Below are 20,223 nucleotides of genomic sequence, written 5' to 3' on the forward strand. Positions count from 1 at the left end.
CTGCAAGTAACACATTGTTGAAATTGACTTTTACAAAATTGCCTGACCAACCCACAGGTTTTATTTATTTATTTATTTATTTATTTATTTAAACGCTTTTATATACCGACAACCGTTTGCACATCGTGTCGGTTTACATATAACTTAAAACCAGGGTATATATAGGCATAGCCTTTACATAGAACAAAGAACAAGTAAAAACAGTAGTAAAACAAGAACTAAATAAATTTGGGGGTAAAAATATGAGCATTGGAACTGTATATGTGTACTTTACCTGCAGCGAGTAGATGCACTCCTGGGGCGGGATTGGAGAAGGATTTGGAATTATATGTATAGGCTCTTCTCGGGGCATATAAAATAAAAGTCTCTGATGTTGGATTTTTATGATCCTAGCATTAGGGCCTCATTTTCCAAAGAGTTACCGCGCGCGATACGGCTGTACCGCCTGCGCTAATTTCGCGAACCGCGATAACACGCATATATCGCGGTTCGCGAATGCAAATATGGAATAATGTATTCAGGGGGCGGAGTTGGGGCGGGGCAAATGTAAAGTAGGCAGGATGTACCGCATGGCGCGAAACCCGCGGCGGTGTTAGCGCAGACGTATCGCGTGGCGCGAACTCTGCGGCGGTGTTAGCACGGCTCCTAACGCGGCCAATAACTACAACCCTTTCAAATGCGATACAGTCTATCGCGGCGCACAGCGCGCAGCGCACTACTAGCGCGTTGAACGAAAATTTGCCAAACCAATCCCCATGGACCTACAAATGTAGAGCTGGCCAATAAAAAGGCCTGTTCTTAGTAGGTGAATCTGCTCCACACATTCACAGTGTATGGGGCAGGTGCACGCCATGGCTGACCAGGCCCAACGCAGACGCAGACGCCAGGATGTTGGTCGACGTCGCCATCGTTACAGGCATAGGATCCATCTGCCACGAACCTCATTGCTGGGAATGCCAGAGGATGTAGTCATCAGCAGATATCGCCTCAGCACTCGTGCCATCATGGAACTATATGGAGACATACGAGGTGCCCTTGAGGCCCGAACCCGAAGGAGCCGTGCCATCCCTGGCCTGACCAAACTCTTGGCCGCCCTGCATTTCACAGCAAGTGGCTCCTTCCAATCCACGGTAGCTGTTGTGGGTGGCATGTCACAGAGCACCTTTTCCCGGTGTCTGCACCAGGTCATTGCAGCTGTTATGGACCGCATGCCTCGCTACATAGCATTCCCACGCAACAGACAGGACCTGATGGACCTCAAGCGTGGTTTCTATGCCATTGCCCACTTTCCGAATGTCATTGGAGCTATTGACTGCACCCATGTGGCCATCGTTCCACCCCGTGAGACGGAGGCAGCCTACCGCAACAGGAAGCAGTTCCACTCCCTCAACGTGCAAGTGGTGTGTGATGCTGGAATGCGGATCCTCTCGGTGATGTCCAGATTCCCGGGGTCAGCGCACGATGCCTTCGTACTCAGGCAATCAGCTCTGTATTGCAAATTCGAAGATGGCCTGTATGGGGATGGTTGGCTTGTAGGTAAGATCCACGTTAACATACATATAACATTTTTGCAAGGGTCATCTCTGTAATGGTACACAAAGGTGATGTAGACGCCTGTTGTGATGGAGTCACAGGTCCCCATCACAACAGACCTGAGTGGGACATCGTGTTACTGAAAGTGGCGTAATGGCTCAGGCACCCAACCATGTACCATTGGCTGCCAAGCACAAACTATGCAGTACGCCCTGTATGTGGCATGGCTTGCTCACCTCACCGCACAGGTGGACAGCCTACACATATTGGGTGTAGCCATGGCTACTGGCAGTGTGCAAGATGAATTGAGACCTGTCATGTAAGAGCAGCTCACATCCACAGGTGTTAGTGAGCCCCTGACGTTCCTGAGACCTTGCATCAACATCTCTACTCAGTTGTGCACATCGAGGGGCAGCCAGTTGACACCATGTATGTTGTTGGGTAGGCATACCGACAGAGAAGGTGTACCTGAGCACATATGTCAGTACACAATGACTGGAGTGCATACTGCATATGATTTAAACACAGGGATGTCAGGACAGTGGTGTAATGCACCAACCGCATACACAGAGCTGACATACATCTCACTGTTTAGGGGCCCTTCACGTGCTATAACGCCTAATAGCCACACACCAGCTGTGTGCCAAAGCAATCCTGACACCACACACATAAGGTGTAGGGAAACAGGAATGGGCTGCCTCGTGCCATCCGGTTCAACTGCATGTATTGAGCACATACATCCATGGGACAGAAACATAAGTATGTGTAATCTGTTCCCTATGTCATTGCTACAGGAGACGCAGCCTATGGATGCAGGCCCTGGCTGATGACCCCGATCCCCCAGCCTGCCACAGAACAACAGCTGGCCTATAATCGGTCCTTAACTGCTACCCGCATGGTCATCGAACGTACCATCGGCCTTTTGAAGAGCCGCTTCCGATGTTTGGACAAGAGTGGTGGAGCGCTACTGTATGCCCCCCCCAAGGTTGCTCAAATAATCCTGCTTTGCTGTGTGTTCCATAATGTGGCTCTTCGCCATGGAATACCTGTGGCTATAGCTCCAGACCTCAGACCTGATCCCCCATGTGCGCGTGCACGACGGCATGACAACACACTCAGGGGCAGCCAGGTTCGGCAACACCTTATACAGACACACTTTTAAGGTTGGCATGGGGCAGACCCCTGCCCAGACGGCCTGTTTGCCCACCGATGGGTTAGGAAATAGGTTAGTGTGCAGAGCTCCTTTCAGTCTGCTACGTGCTTCACCTGCTATGTGTGTCCACCCAACAACTGTGTGGGGTGCTGGCCTGCCACAGAGGATGTAGGCCATAATAGGGTGGGGAAGCGCTGCCTCAAGCCTCTGCTGAGGTGCTGTATGTGTGATACCTATTCTGTGCCATTGGGCTAAGCACTTGCTACATACTCTGGGTTGCTGTGCAGTGCACTTCTGCCATCCAAGGTGTACCACACACCTGTGTCATTCCAGATATGGCACACATTATCTGATGGGGTTACTCAGCAACACAGTGCACCTCAGCAGCAAGGAAGAGCTACCTGGCCATGCATGCTCCTGGAAGCAGCACACACACATGCTGTCAGACCCCTCATGATATAGATGGCCCCTGTTGGGACACACAGCCACCATTTAATGCAGGCCGGACATACTCCCGTCATGACATCTCACCTGAAGAAAGTGTCAGCAGTGCTGGCTGCACGGAGCTGTGGGCTGGGGCTACCCAGCCACCTTACGCATTTTTGCCTACAAAGGTGATGGCCTGACTGTTGGCATGTGATGGGGAGGACAGCGTGTCAGGCAGGGTGAGAAACCAATGGCTGACCCTATCATCTATGGAGACTCCAGACATGGCTGTTCATGCAGGCTTGGCCATAACTCCACTATTATTCAACTCCGAACAGTCAACACACCTCACCATAAATATGACTATTAGCTACCTCATACAATGTGATTATATATACTTATCGTGTTTTCCTTTTCATATGTTGCCTTCTTACTCCAAATTCCATATTCCGCTGTTACATGTAACAGCTTTTTCTGCACTATTGTTCAGGTGTAAGCTTATTTTGCACTCCTGTGTCATGTGAACCAGCATGATGGGACTATTGTCAGGAATGTTGGGATCTAACAAACTGAAATACATAATTACAATAAATAAAGGATTCCTCATACTGGAAGCATGTGTGGCTCATAAAGTATGTAGGATACAGTGGCCTGTCGCCCTCATACTGTACGGTATAATGGTACACAGGGCAGGAAGGTGACCGATTGGGCTGAGGATTGGTCTGCGCTCTGACCATAACCATGCCTCCCCCCCCAGTCTGGCCACAAGATATGCCAACCCATCCCCCCCAGCTTGTGTGACTGGGACAGGTTGCTGTGTTGCCACTATCTGACAATGATGGTGCTGCCCACTGCAGCACCCCATACCAGGATGGCATCTCGGTGTACAGGTGGTACCTAGGCTCTGCATTACACACACACACCCCCCTCACCACCATCCACTCTTGCTTTGGCCCTCAAGCATGAGCCCATGCAGATGTACACCTGGAGCCTACAGGTACTGTACCTTATGAGGGTGCACCCGTCTGGCAGCACGTGAGCTGGCTGCACCCAGCGATATCTTCCACAAGGGGATATAAGGAGGGCCAACGGTGCCATCAGCCCCTGCCATGGCTGGTCACAGTGTTCATATACCGCACACTTGGCCAAGCAAATGTGCATCCGTAACAATTGTGCTACCTGCTGCACCACAGTTGTATGGTCCTGGTTTCCACTAGCTGGGTATGCAGACGTTAAACAGGCTGCACGGTACATGCTGTATGTTCTGACATGGCTACCTGTTGTTAATGAGGTGGAATGTGTCAGTGAAGCAAGATGTGCCTAAGGGTGTTGAAAAATACCATCACAGTGTTCAGTGTTGCACTTGGCCTCTGCCTCGGTGCATACACAGGCCACACAGTGCCATGGACATGGAGGCAACACCGTACACCATGTATGGCAAGCGTTCGACAGGTGACAGCTTCCTGATGTCCACGTACAGTGGAAAACCATCATTCATGGATTGTGTCCTCCATGGGTGCACCAACAGGGTCCTTAGTAATGCCATGAATACAGAACTGTGTGAAACCCAGTGATACAGATCTTCATTATAATCTACTGAATTAGAACAGGACAACAATCATTCACATGCTGCAGAACCCCAGTGTACCTCCCTCCCTACAGGTGTGCTGGTCAGTCAGACGGTGACAGCTAACCAATGTGGCACACACATCATCATCAGTAGAACATTACTGTTTCCACATGCTGAATGACCTGTGGCACTGCCTGACAGGCCATATGTGTAGGAGACCCCCTTTCCCTTGCTTCCCAAGTATGTAGTGCACAGGAGCTGGTGCACAGTGGTGGTACCAGTACTGCTAACTGCGCTGTGTGCAGGCATATAGGGAATAAGGGCCACACATGGACCTACATGTCCCTCCGCGTGACATAGATGCACCCATATTGGTACGTTGGGAGGGTAGGCGTCCCATCCACATGATGTCCCTCAAAAAGGCTTGCAGGTACAGGAGCTTCACGACAGGGTTTGTGGCACAATGGGTGTGAGGTGCCTACATAACATGATGGTGACACAGGTCACACAGTCTGTGTAAAATGTCTGCTGAAAATGATGTGTGAGCAACATTGTTTACCTGTAACTGTCGCAACTGCACACCTGTAGGAAGGAAAGTCCACTGGGGTGCTGCAGCATGTGAATGATTGTTGTACTGTTGAGGGACAGTTATGTCTAACAAATATCTGTCACTACTGACCGATACCTGTGACTGCCCTGTACTGGTTAGCCAATCAACATGCCCTATCACCAAGGACAGTCCACCTTGGTGAGTGGCTGGCATATGTGTGTGTAGTGACCTAACATATGTGAAGACACTGTAGGACTCTGGACCACACAGTGTGGGCCATCAGATGGTGGGCCATGTCCACCATTGGAACAGGTAAGGGAGGAGCCATGCACACCCCACAGCTAGGAGATGGCACCAGAGGGATGTGTGCCACTATGGATGGGGACCCCTTGTTGCGATATCTGCACCTTTCAGACCCACAAAATCCTACATGGGTGAGTAACAGTGACTGCACAACAGCAGTCACCACATCAGTGTGCACATGGACACCCGCTAAACACACTTAAGGGCTGTTAACCATGCCTTACACCGCTTGCACCCTGTACACAGCTATGGCGATTGTGCATTAATATTGTTCCCCTCTCCGTACAACTGACAGCCCACTTAGCTGGCTGCTGACAGTCTGTGCAACTGCTGTCATACACAGCATGCAGATAGCAACATTACCCTTCCCCTGCCACACTTGTCAGGGGCCCACAACCTTAATGCTAAAAGCGTGCCTAGACGATGGTGTTCCTGGAACACAACCATGCTGCCATGGTGGGGATGTACAACGATGTATGGGATTGCACAGAGTACATGCTTAGCATGTACAGCTGGAAAGGCCTACACAGTATTGTATGCCAATGGTGCCTGGAAATGGAAAGTGTGCCTGCGCTACCACTATCATGGATGTCGTGCATGCCAGCCTCTCGGTCAGTCACCCAGCAGTGGTGAAAGAAATCGTCCAGTTACCTGCAGAGGTGAGAGACTACCTAGGAGCCAACGTCGGCTAGTACGTTATCATCAGTTAACCTTACTTACGTGGTGTGCGTAATGCCGAGATAGGTACAATACTGCACCCTAGTCAGATATCCATGTCTGGACTCCTCACCGACATCAGTGCATGACATGAGCAGTCCTATTGCAATCCACAGCTGCCCACCCCTTCCCCTTTCCTCACAGATCAGGAGTGCTGCCATACATCAGCACACTCCATTACTATGCATTCCCTGTACTGAGGAACAATACGTCTACTACTGTTAGGGACATGTCTGGTACTGCCCTATGTTTAACTCTGTAAGGTATGTGACAGAGAGATGCACAGGTAGTAATACTGAACGTCAGGCAGGGGCCAGTTTGAACACTCAGTATTGGTGCAATGTGGGATACAACATGCAAGTTGTGGCGGGGGTACACCAACAGCACATCAGGAACATGACACGGACACAATAGGTGGCAGGTTAAATAGGATATTTATTTGTGACAACAGTCAGCAGGGTATAGACAAGTATTATGGCAGCAGGTACAGCATACAATTTATGTTCCTAGATATTCATGATCTGCAAGTACTAGATAGCTAATGGATCCAAAGTGATCCAATTCCGGACTACATCACTCCACCATCAGCAGTATTTACACATATGCAGGCAGTGGGTGTTATCAGTACAGGCAAAGCATGATTACCTAGGAACAGGAAGTGGCACCCCAATAGCTTGGATACTGTAATACATTGATTACCGCTGGTCAGTATACAATGAGTAGACAGGCATAGGCCCCAGGCAGTCCAAGTTGAAAGAGTGCACTGAAAGAGGACAGCCTGACAGGCCAGCCAGCAGAGTGAAAGTCCAGGCCCCAGGCAGTCCAAGTTGAAAGAGTGCACTGAAAGAGGACAGCCTGACAGGCCAGCCAGCAGAGTGAAAGTCCAGGCCCCAGGCAGTCCAAGTTGAAAGAGTGCACTGAAAGAGGACAGCCTGACAGGCCAGCCAGCAGAGTGAAAGTCCAGGCCCCAGGCAGTCCAAGTTGAAAGAGTGCACTGAAAGAGGACAGCCTGCCAGGCCAGCCAGCAGAGTGAAAGTCCAGGCCCCAGGCAGTCCAAGTTGAAAGAGTGCACTGAAAGAGGACAGCCTGACAGGCCAGCCAGCAGAGTGAAAGTCCAGGCCCCAGGCAGTCCAAGTTGAAAGAGTGCACTGAAAGAGGACAGCCTGACAGGCCAGCCAGCGGACACGGTACCCAGCGGTTCAGCATGTAGGCAGCAGGCAAACACATGAAGGGTCTGGCTACAGCAGGAGGCCCAGGAGGACACAGCAGCAGGAGGCCCAGGAGGACACAGCAGCAGGAGGCCCAGGAGCAGCAGGAGGCCCAGGAGGACACAGCAGCAGGAGGCCCAGGAGGACACAGCAGCAGGAGGCCCAGGAGCAGCAGGAGGCCCAGGAGGACACAGCAGCAGGAGGCCCAGGAGGACACAGCAGCAGGAGGCCCAGGAGCAGCAGGAGGCCCAGGAGGACACAGCAGCAGGAGGCCCAGGAGGACACAGCAGCAGGAGGCCCAGGAGCAGCAGGAGGCCCAGGAGGACACAGCAGCAGGAGGCCCAGGAGGACACAGCAGCAGGAGGCCCAGGAGCAGCAGGAGGCCCAGGAGGACACAGCAGCAGGAGGCCCAGGAGCAGCAGGAGGCCCAGGAGGACACAGCAGCAGGAGGCCCAGGAGGACACAGCAGCAGGAGGCCCAGGAGCAGCAGGAGGCCCAGGAGGTCACAGCAGCACATGGCTTTTGGAGACATGAGGCACAGATCGCACCACACAACCAGCATTAACAGGCTTGCAGCAGACCAGTCATCCTTCAGCACACTGCCAGAATGTGCAGGCCTTGAAACAGAAGGTGGCAGACAGCAGAGTGGCGCAGCGGATGGCGGTGGCAGACAGCAGAGTGGCGCAGCGGATGGCGGTGAGCCAGGTGAGCAGGTGGGTGGGAGCATTGCATGGTGCCCCCACCTCCATCTCGACGGCACTGCCCCTCTGTGGGGAGCAGCCAGCGGGACATCTTGTTCCATCTCGACGGCACTGCCCCTCTGTGGGGAGCAGCCAGCGGGACATCCTCTTCCATCTCGACGGCACTGCCCCTCTGTGGGGAGCAGCCAGCGGGACATCCTCTTCCATCTCGACGGCACTGCCCCTCTGTGGGGGAGCAGCCAGCGGGACATCCTCTTCCATCTCGACGGCACTGCCCCTCTGTGGGGAGCAGCCAGCGGGACATCCTCTTCCATCTCGACGGCACTGCCCCTCTGTGGGGAGCAGCCAGCGGGACATCCTCTACCATCTCGATGGCACTGCCCCTCTGTGGGGAGCAGCCAGCGGGACATCCTCTTCCATCTCGACGGCACTGCCCCTCTGTGGGGAGCAGCCAGCGGGACATCCTCTACCATCTCGATGGCACTGCCCCTCTGTGGGGAGCAGCCAGCGGGACATCCTCTTCCATCTCGACGGCACTGCCCCTCTGTGGGGAGCAGCCAGCGGGACATCCTCTTCCATCTCTATGGCACTGCCCCTCTGTGGGGAGCAGCCAGCGGGACATCCTTTTCCATCTCTACGGCACTGCCCCTCTGTGGGGTGTGCATCACAGTGGTGGTTGGGTGTACCTGCCCATACCCCATTTATGGGCCATGTTGGTCCCCTCAGGGCCCCTTGCCACGTCCCGATGGTCCACTGGGTGGTGGCATTTTCTTCGGTGGACGGCCCCTGCGGCCTCGGGACACTGAGGGACTTGGCTGGGGCGTTGAGGTTGCCGAGGACGAGGCCTGCGCATCTGGCAGCCGCTGCAGAATCTGCATCAGGATGTTGTTCTGTGTGGCTATCACTCCTGCGATGCTGTTGCCTGCAGTCGTGATGTTGTTGGCTGCACTCGTGACTGCTGCACACAATACCTGGTTGTCTCGCCTCTGCTGCCGCCATGCTCGCCTCAGGGCGCGCATCTCCAGCACTATGCGTTCCAAGCCTCCATCAGCCACTGGTTCCAGTTGGACAGGTGGCACTGCTGGCGGTTCCTCCGGTCCGAGGGGATGTCCCATGGCCATTGGTGGCGCAGCTCCCGCTGCAGAGCTGCATGGGGACATTAGCGGTGTGGGTTGGATGGGCGGGGTAGGCAGTGAGGTCCCCAGGATGCCTGCCCGCAGAGGAGTGTGGGGGTGGCCCCACTCAAACTCCTCAAAGGCCTCGGTCAGGGTATAGGGGCTGCCTGGGGGTGGCATTGTAGCCTGCACCACCTCCTCCTCCTGCTCCTCCTCCTCTGACCACTGTGTCTCCGCGTCCATGTAGAATGGCCTCGTCAGCATGGGCGGCCGCCTGAGCCCTGGTGGATCCCTGCTTGTGCCTGGACCCTCCCAGCTGTCATCAGAGGGCTGCTGCCTGGGACCAGATGGCTCTGTAGGAAGATTGGGGAGAAAGAGGATACACTGCATCAGTAACACAGCTGTTCTGTTATATTACTGTGCTGTCATACAGGAGCAGCTAATGTACAACCAACATGTCATTCTGCATATACAGTACAGTTGAGTCCTTTGAGACATTCCTCATGGCATGGGTGGTGGGGCTGAGGCCTGAGGCCCGGCCCTCATGGAGACAGTGACCTGTTGCCAGCATGTCTTGCACCCTGCTGCCTGCCCCTTGCTGACTGGGGGAGGGGGGCTGGGCCCAGAAGCCTGGCCTGTGCACAGGCCAGGCTTCTGGGCCCAGCTCACTGTGTCAGTTAGGGCCTGGCCCTCATGGAGACAGTGACCTGTTGCCAGCATGTCTTGCACCCTGCTGCCTGCCCCTTGCTGACTGGGGGAGGGGGGGCCACTACAGTTCTGCAGAGCACATGGGTAACAGAAACTGAAACCTGGCCTAAACATTGTGTTACGACCGTTCACAGGGGGGGGGGGGGAAGGGGCCCCAGAGGGCAGCTTACCCTCTTCGAGGTGGGATGTATCCAGGTGGGGATGCAATCCCTCGAAGACATCTGGTCCCAGACGCTCCATCAGTTGCTGCTCCATGGGTGTGAAGCGGATGGGGCATGGGGACCGTCCGCCTGTGGCCTTCAGGTACTGGTTCCTGTCAGCGATGCGGGTCTTCAGATGGGCCTTAACGTCGCGGTAGCGGTGGGCCACCTGCTCCCCGGTGCGAAGGATGCCGCTCTCCCGCTGTATGTGCCCAGCTATGCTGGACCAGATCTCGGCCTTTGCTGCCTTGCTGGTCCTCACTGACAGGTTCCCAAACAGCCGCGCATAGTGGCGCAGGACCCCCTGGATGAGCAGGTCATTGTCCTCCTGGCTGAACCTGACAGCACGCTGCCTGACCCTGGCCTGGCTGCCTGGTTGGGGTGCCACTTCCGGAGGGTTTTCCTCCCTGTCCTCTCTCTCCACCCCCCCAGGTTCCCCACTCCCTTCCTCCCCCCCCCACCTGACCCTGCACTTCCCACTCCCTTCCCCTCTGCCCTGCCTGTCTAGCCCTACCTCTTCCCGCCATCCTATCCTGCCTCACCCCATCCCCCTCCCCCTCCCTCCTATCTCTTCCCTCCTGCCTATCTCTCCCACTACCCCTGTCCCTGTCCCTGCTCCTACTCCTCAGTCCCCTACGTCCCTCCTCCCCCTCCTCCTCCCTCCCCCTCCCCATCCCCCTCCCCCTCCCCCTACTCTCAACACCCCTCTTCTCTCCTCTCCTGCCACTCCTCTCACGCTCCATCCTCCTCTCTCCTCCTCACCACCACCACCACCAACACACTCCTCTCTCCTCCTCACCACCACCACCACCAACACACTCCTCTCTCCTCCTCCTCCTCACCACCACCACCACCAACACACTCCTCTCTCCTCCTCACCACCACCACCACCAACACACTCCTCTCTCCTCCTCCTCCTCCTCACCACCACCACCACCAACGCACTCCTCCTCCTCCTCCTCCTCCTCCTCCTCCACACAGATGGACAAACAGTTGACTGACACACTTGCACTCCAACACAGATTACAAAAGACACAGGAAAAGGGAAACAAATGAGAACAGAAACACAGGACATCGCACTCAGTAATCAAATCTCTAATCTCTTCTAACCTCTAACCAACAGCACCTACCTCTCTCTCCAAAACTCCTTCCAAACCCTCAAAGGAGGAGGGGCAGGAAGTCAGTTTTTATACCAGACACATTATCGCGGGACGCGGTACTTGGTTTCATTTTGTATCGCGTACCGCGGCAACGGCGCGGTACGCGATATTAGTTTGAACCTTTCATCGCGCACTGCGATATTTGTTTCGCCGCACGCGAAACAGCTTCGCCGCACGTGAACCTGTTTCGCCGCACGCGATAGTAGCGCGTGCGGCGAAACATTCGCGAACCACGAAAAACCACCTATTTGCATGGGCCACGCCCCCGATTTTTATCGCACGCGGTAACAATGCGTTACCACTGCGATAATGGAAAATGAGGCCCTTAGTCTCTGTGGGTTCAAAATTCATAAAAATGGTCAGATAGATGGTGGACTGGATCTGGCCCAGAGGCAAGGACTGTATTCTCTGAAATTGGACTGAGAAAGTAACATAAGCTTTGTTTTCCCCTCTGTGTCCATCTGACTGCACCCCTATAGCAAAACTTTGAATCTTCTATCAAATCCACAGCCCTGGGATCTGATTAATCAAAGTCTCACATACTGAAATATGCTGCAAAATTATAAACTTTTATTCTTCTGGGATTACCAGCAGTCAGTCGACAATAATAAAAATCACTAAAAGGATGAAACAGGATTTCATAGCAGAGAAAAGCAGCACAGCAAAACAAATGTACTTTTCTTTTACATTTCCTCTTCCTTTTGAATAGAATCAAGATAATATGGTTCTCAAACATCCAGGGAGGATAACTTTATGGACGCACGCACGCACATATACACATATTTTATATTGTGCATGCAAATATGTGCACACTATATAAAATACAGATCTACTCAACAACATGTTTGTGTATCAAAAAGATACGTGGCATGTAATTTAAACATAGCCAAATAAGTTTTGACTTCTCCAGTTAAGTGGTGACAAAAGTCCAGCTATGTAGCGCTGTGACAACTTATTTGGCTAAGTAATACTGTTTATTAAGATTTATCCTGACAGGGGCAAAGTCTAGTTGGCACCATTTTGGAAAATGGCGCAGACTGGGCCCGGGGCTAAGGGGCACCCTTGGCCCTGAAACTGCCCACCAATGATTGTTTGAAGGTATTGGGGGGTCCCGGAGGGCCAGGTTGTGGGGGCCACTAGGCCACCAATGATATTTTTGGATAGTTGGAGGCAAGGGGAAGTTGATGGGGGAGGTTCTACTAGCCTAATATTTATATGGAAAGGGGGGTGGGGGTAGGGTCACTATTTGGGAGGAGAGTTGTGATATAATAAGGAGGTGGGTGGCTGGGGGGGTTATTGTCATGTGGCACTGTTAACTTTTATTTTTTTTCAGGGATGCGTCAATTGACAGCCCTGGGATAGGTAGGTGAGGTCTAAGAAGACCTCTGGTGACCTTTTTTAAACTTCTAGGGGGGAGCCTTTTTGGGCCGTATTGCCCTTTAAATCTACTGCAAGATCATCAGGACCCATGTTAAGGTCTCGGTGTTCCCACGATAGAATAACGATTTTCAAATAGGTGTAGATAAAATATCATGGCTGACAAATTTCAGTCAGCCATGTTATTTTATTTCTCACAGGACAAGCAGGATGGTAGTCCTCACATATGGGTGACATCACAGGATGGAGCCCAATCACGGAACACTTTTTTCAAAGTTTCTAGAACTTTGACTGGCACCTACTGGGCATGCCCAGCATGGCACTAAACCTGCCGCCAGCAGGGATCCCCCTTCAGTCTTCTTTTTTCTGCGCAGCAGTAGCCACGCGGGTTAAGGAGCTCCACAGAGATTCCTGACAGGAATTTTCCTCACAGAATTACTGAAAACTTTCAAACCCCACAGCGGTCCCTCCTTTGAATTTTTAACTCCGCGGTACTCCGGTAAGTTTTCACCTGTTTTCGGTCGATTCCCGTCGAGTTTGGCCCTCGCGGCCTACTGGCGTCGACCATACTGCAGCTAAATTTTTCAAAGGCCATGGTGTCGGGGTTCCATCGGTGCCCGGACTGTACTCGCACCATGTCCATTACAGACCCACATAAAGTCTGTGTAATGTGTCTCGGGTGCGAGCATGATGTTCTGACTTGCACCAAATGTGCCTTAATGAAACCAAAAGATCGCAAGGCCAGAATGGAGAAAATGGAACTTCTCTTCCGTTCTCAAACTTCGATGCCATCTATTGCATCGACGTCATCTGAACCGGCACCATCCACTTCGTGCCAGTATTGGCCACCGGCAGGTGACTGTCCGGTGTCGATGACTTCTCAGCCTTCGACTACCTCTACTCCCCCTCAGGACCGAGGGGATTATAGAGAGAAACATCGGCATCGACACCGCAAGTCTCGGACCATCGAGGAAGGGAAATCTTCGACCTCGCCATCATCTGAGTCACCATCGAAAAAACCCCATCCAGAAAAGTCACCGACCCTTTCTGTGACCGGGTCACCGAGGCAACCCTCACTCGGACGGGTATCGGGAGCCACGACTCCACCTTTAATGGTGGGCCCTCCGGCTGTGCCTCTGCCTCCTTCTTCCCTTCCGGAGCCTGGGCTGCTTGCTCCAGGTTTCCATGAAGAACTGGACCGGATGGTTCAGGAGGCCATCGATAAGGCGATGCGCAGACTTCAAGTTCCTCCGACACCAAAACCGGAGCCGATTGTGGAACCGACCACCGATCCGATTTCGGCAGCACTGGCACCGCTGCTCTCGAAGATGGAAGCGCTCATAGCTGCTTTTCCACCGATGGATCCTGGGTCACCGATGGCTCCGGTGCCTTCCCCACTTACTCTGTCATCGGGAGGAGAAATACCGTTCCGCATTCTGCCATCGGGTGTCCTGCCAATGCCTCAACCATTGATGCTGATGCGCCCATCGGCACCACCAATCCATCCATCGATGCCCTCGATGCCTTCATCCGTGCCTCCAGTACTTCCCTCGATGCCTTCGGAGCCTAGACCGGGACCTTCAGGAATACCATCGTCCCGTCCTTCTCAGGTTCCTAGAGGGGCAGGTGCTGATCCCTATCACACCTGGACCGATGATTCTTCTCAAGACGCCGATGATTTGCCATCGCCACCTTCTCCTACTGAAAGCAGGAAGCGTTCTCCTCCAGAGGACCTATCCTTCATAAATTTTGTGAAGGAAATGTCTGAATTGGTTCCCTTCCAATTGCAGACTGAACAAGATGACAGACATCAAATGATGGACCTGTTACAATTCCTGGATGCTCCCAAGGAAATAACCTCCATCCCTATTCACCAGGTTCTTTTGGATCTCCTCAAAAAGAACTGGAAACACCCTGGTTCTGTTGCTCCAGTCAACAGAAAAGCTGATACCACTTTTTTGGTCCAGTCAGCCCCAGGATTCCAGAAACCTCAGATGGATCACCAATCTGTGGTTGTAGAATCTGTCCAAAAAAGGGCAAAAAGATCAAAACCCCACTCTTCATTTCCCCCAGGTAAGGAACAGAAATTCCTGGATACCATTGGCCGGTGTATCTTCCAGGGATCGATGCTTATCTCTCAGATCACCTCCTACCAGCTGTATATGACCCAGTACAACAGGGTCTTATTCAAGCAGATACAGGACTTAGCAGAGTCCCTGCCTCAGTAATTCCAGGAACAGCTTCTAACCCTGGTACTCAAGGGTTTTGAGGCAGGGAAGCATGAAATAAGATCCTCTTGTGATAACTTTGACACTGCTTCCAGGGTATCTGCAACTGCTATTTCGGCAAGAAGATGGGCCTGGCTCAAGTCTTCGGAATTGCGCCCTGAAGTACAAGACAGATTATCTGATCTGTCCTGCATAGGAGACCATCTGTTTGGCGAACAGATTCAGTGGAAGGTGGCGGAACTCAAGGACCATCATGAGACCCTTCACCAGCTCTCTCTGATGCCCTCTGAGTATTCCTCCAAACAGCCATTCAGGAAGGATACTAAAAAGTCATTCTTCCGTCCAAAGAAATCCTATCCATCACTGTCTAGAACTCGTTCCACGAGACCTTTCCAAAAGGCCCAGTCTCGTCAACCTCGTAAACAAAAGCCACAAGCAGCCCCTCAGCCGGGCCCTGCTTCTGGTTTTTGACTCCTGCATAGAGAGCAGCAGCCAGTTTCCACTACCTCAGATACCAGTGGGAGGTCGATTGTGCCATTTCAACAACAGGTGGCACTCAATCACCTCAGACCAGTGAGTCCTTGCCATAATCTCTCAAGGTTATCGCCTGAACTTTCTCTCCATTCCACCGGACTCCCCACCTCTACCGACTTGGAGAATATCCGACCACTCACTACTCCTGGAGCAGGAGGTCTCCCTCCTCCTCCAGTCCAGAGCAATAGAACCAGTGCCATACTCACAAGGCCTAGGATTCTATTCCCAGTACTTTCTAATCACCAAAAAATCAGGTGGCATTCGTCCAATTCTGGACCTATGTGCCCTCAACAAGTACCTCCACCGAGAAAAGTTCAAGATGGGTTCCCTCCTTCCTCTTTTGCGAAGAGGAGACTGGCTCTGCTCTCTCGATCTCCAAGATGCATACACACACATTGCGATAAATCCATCTCATCGCAGGTTCCTGAAATTTCTAGTAGGCCCCAAGCACTATCAGTACCGAGTGCTCCCGTTCGGCCTGGCACCTGCACCATGAGTCTTCACGAAGTGCCTCGTAGTAGTAGCAGCCTTCCTCAGGACTCAAGGTGTTCACGTCTACCCCTACCTAGACGATTGGTTAATCAGGGCTCCCACTCAGCAAGCTGCTCTGTCGTCCCTACGTCTTACTTTACACACTCTGATTTCGCTAGGATTTCTCATCAACTACGCAAAATCCTGCTTAATCCCATCTCAAACCTTATCATTCATATTGGCAGACTTGGACACCTTGCAAACAAAGGCATTTCTGCCTTGACAGCGAGCTCTCACTCTCATCTCTTTTGCACTCCAGCCTCAGTCTTAGCGCGGCATGACTGCACGCCACTTCCTCATCCTACTGGGACACATGGCATCCTCAGTATAGGTTACCCCAATAGCCCGCTTGGCCATGAGAGTCATGCAGTGGACTCTAAGGTCACAATGGACTCAGTACGTCCAACCTCTATCGACCACTGTCCACATCACCGACCCACTCCGTCAATCTCTAGCCTGGTGGAAAAATCAGATCCATCTACTCCAAGGCCTGCCCTTCCAGGCTCCAGACTCTCAAATAATTCTCACCACCGATGCTTCCAACCTCGGCTGGGGAGCCCATGTGGCCGATTTGCAAACACAAGGAACTTGGTCTCCAGAGAAAGTCAAACACCAAATCAATTTCCTGGAGCTGAAAGCAATCAGATATGCTCTCAGGGTCTTTCAGGATCGCCTTTCCAATCAGGTCATCCTGATTCAGATGGACAACCAGGTGGCCATGTGGTACATCAACAAACAGGGAGGTACGGGCTCCTACCTACTGTGTCAGGAAGCTGTGCAGATATGGGCAGAGGCCCTCTCCCACTCGATGTACCTCAGGGCCACCTATTTGCCGGGAGTGGACAATGTGTTGGCGGACAACCTAAGTCGCGCTTTCCATCCGCACAAGTGGTCCCTCAACCCCGCAGTAGCAGACTCAATATTCCAATGTTGGGGTCATCCTCGCATAGACCTCTTTGCGTCACCTCAAAACCACAAAGTAGAGAACTTTTGCTCTCTCACTCGCAGCCAACACTCTCAGCCAAGAGATGCCTTCTCCCTCTCATGGGCAACCGGTCTCCTATATGCATTTCCTCCACTTCCACTTCTCTCGAAGACTCTCGTGAAGTTATGTCAGGACAAGGGATGCATGATCCTGATAGCACCTCACTGACCTCGCCAAGTGTGGTATCCAATACTTCAGGATCTCTCCATTCGCAGGCACATTCCCTTGGGAAAGGACCCGCTTCTGATCACTCAGAACGCGGGTGCCTACGTCACCCCAATCTTTAAGCTTTGTCTCTGATGGCCTGGATGTTGAAAGGTTAATTCTTCAGCCACTTAACCTTTCAGAGCCAGTTTCCCGTGTCCTGATTGCTTCACGGAAGGCTTCCACGAGAAAGTCTTACCTATACAAATGGAACAGGTTTGAGTCATGGTGTTCTTCTCAATCCCTTGATCCCTTTACCTGTTCCACCATGAAGTTTCTAGACTATCTCTGGCACTTGTCAGAATCAGGTCTTAAAAGTTCCTCCATCAGAATGCATGTCAGTGCGGTGGCCACCTTCCATAAAGGTGTCAGGGACGTTCATATTTCGGTACAACCCCTCGTGACACATTTTCTGAAAGGCTTGCTTCACCTCAAGCCTCCACTGCGTCCTCTGGCTCCTTCTTGGGAACTCAACCTGGTTTTAGGTCAGCTCATGAAACCACCATTCGAGCCTCTCCAATCCTGTGATCTTTGCTTTCTCACATGGAAAGTGATTTTTCTTCTGGCAATAACATCTGCTTGCAGAGTTAGTGAGTTACAGGCCCTAGTTACCTATCTGCCTTACACTAAACTTCTGCAGGGCCGGGCAGTACTCCGCACTCACCCTAAGTTCTTACCTAAGGTAGTATCGGAGTTTCACATTAATCAATCCATTATACTACCTACTAGGGATGTGAATCGTTTTAGGACGATTAAAATTATCGTCCGATAATTTTAATATCGTCTTAAACCGTTATGGAACACAATACAATAGAGATTCTAACGATTTATCGTTATAAATCGTTAGAATCGTGAGCCGGCACACTAAAACCCCCTAAAACCCACCCCCGACCCTTTAAATTAAATCCCCCACCCTCCCGAACCCCCCCCAAATGACTTAAATAACCTGCGGGTCCAGCGGCGGTCCGGAACGGCAACGGTCCGGAACGGGCTCCTGCTACTGAATCTTGTTGTCTTCAGCCGGCGCCATTTTCCAAAATGGCGCCGAAAAATGGCGGCGGCCATAGACGAACACGATTGGACGGCAGGAGGGCCTTCCGGACCCCCGCTGGACTTTTGGCAAGTCTTGTGGGGGTCAGGAGGCCCCCCCCAAGCTGGCCAAAAGTTCCTGGAGGTCCAGCGGGGGTCAGGGAGCGATTTCCCGCCGCGAATCGTTTTCGTACGGAAAATGGCGCCGGCAGGAGATCGACTGCAGGAGGTCGTTCAGCGAGGCGCCGGAACCCTCGCTGAACGACCTCCTGCAGTCGATCTCCTGCCGGCACCATTTTCCATACGAAAACGATTCGCGGCGGGAAATCACTCCCTGACCCCCGCTGGACCTCCAGGAACTTTTGGCCAGCTTGGGGGGGGCCTCCTGACCCCCACAAGACTTGCCAAAAGTCCAGCGGGGGCCCGGAAGGACCTCCTGCCGTCCAATCGTGTTCGTCTATGGCCGCCGCCATTTTTCGGCGCCATTTTGGAAAATGGCGCCGGCTGAAGACAACAAGATTCAGTAGCAGGAGCCCGTTCCGGACCGCTGCCGTTCCGGACCGCCGCTGGACCCGCAGGTTATTTAAGTCATTTGGGGGGGGGGTTCGGGAGGGTGGGGGATTTAATTTAAAGGGTCGGGGGTGGGTTTTAGGGGGTTTTAATGTGCCGGTTTTGCGATTTTACGTTTTTTCGATTTTTTACGATTTTTCACGATATTTTACCCCCCCAAACGGCAACAATACGATTCCCTCCCCCTCCCAGCCGAAATCAATCGTTAAGACGATCGAGGACACGATTCACATCTCTACTACCTACCTTCTTTCCCAGGCCCCACTCCAGTCCAGGAGAACAGGCTCTGCATACCCTTGACTGCAAGCGGGCTCTAGCATTCTATCTAGACCGTACAGCTGCCCACAGGAAAAGCACTCAGTTGTTTGTCTCTTTCCATTCCATCAAATTGGGGCAGCCTGTGGGTAAGCAGACTCTCTCCTCCTGGTTAGCGGACTGCATATCCTTTTGCTATCAACAAGCAGGCATTCCACTTCAAGACCGTGTTAAGGCACACTCTGTGAGGGCCATGGCGACTTCAGTAGCGCACCTATGCTCGGTGCCGCTTCCTGACATTTGCAGGGCTACTACCTGGAGTTCTCTCCATACCTTTACAGCCCATTATTGCTTAGACAAGGCCGGAAGACAAGATTCCATCTTCGGCCAGTCTGTCTTGTGCAACCTTTTTACAACTTGATGTACCAACACCTTTCCGCCTGCCCATTAGGGTTCAGGATGCCCTCTACCAAATTTCACCCCATTCCTTGTCCCTATTGCACATCTTGGGTACATTTGGTGCATTCTCTGACATCCTCAGCTCGGTACTCACCCATATGTGAGGACTACCATCCTGCTTGTCCTGTGAGAAAGCAAATGTTGCTTACCTGTAACAGGTGTTCTCACAGGAAAGCAGGATGTTGGTCCTCACGAAACCTGCCCACCGCCCCACGGTGTTGGGTTTGTTACGTTTTATTTTATTTTTCGGCACTTCCTGTAGCTTTAAACAAGACTGAAGAGGGACCCCTGCTGGCTGCAGGGTTAGTGCATGCCCAGTAAGTGCCAGTCAAAGTTCTAGAAACTTTGACAAAAGTGTTCCGTGATTGGGCTCCATCCTGTGATGTCACCCATATGTGAGGACTAACATCCTGCTGTCCTATGAGAACACCTGTTACAGGTATACAACATTTGCTTTACATAAGATTAGGTATGAATGAGCTGCTTTGCATGGATTTGCAAAATTCATGTATGCAAATGTCATGCAAAGCAGGTAATTGAAATAAGGCGAGTTTCTGGCCCAAATATTGCCATGATAGGGCTACAGTGTTTATTGCGCAATATACACCGTTTAACGTATTATAGCTCTATCGCAGCTTAATAAATCTCCCCCTGTGTGTGTAATATACACTGTTTAATGTATTATAGCTCTATCGCCGCTTGATAAA

General features: G+C 52.2%; 1 protein-coding gene across 1 annotated transcript in view; it reads left to right on the top strand.

Moving 5' to 3' along the window:
- MEI1 (meiotic double-stranded break formation protein 1) overlaps positions 1-20,223 on the top strand; it is an 888,987-nt gene that overhangs the window by 765,143 nt on the left and 103,621 nt on the right. The gene's annotated exons all lie outside the window — the stretch shown is intronic.

This window comes from Rhinatrema bivittatum, chromosome 2, assembly GCF_901001135.1.
Source record: "Rhinatrema bivittatum chromosome 2, aRhiBiv1.1, whole genome shotgun sequence".
NCBI classification, from domain to species: Eukaryota; Metazoa; Chordata; class Amphibia; order Gymnophiona; family Rhinatrematidae; genus Rhinatrema; species Rhinatrema bivittatum.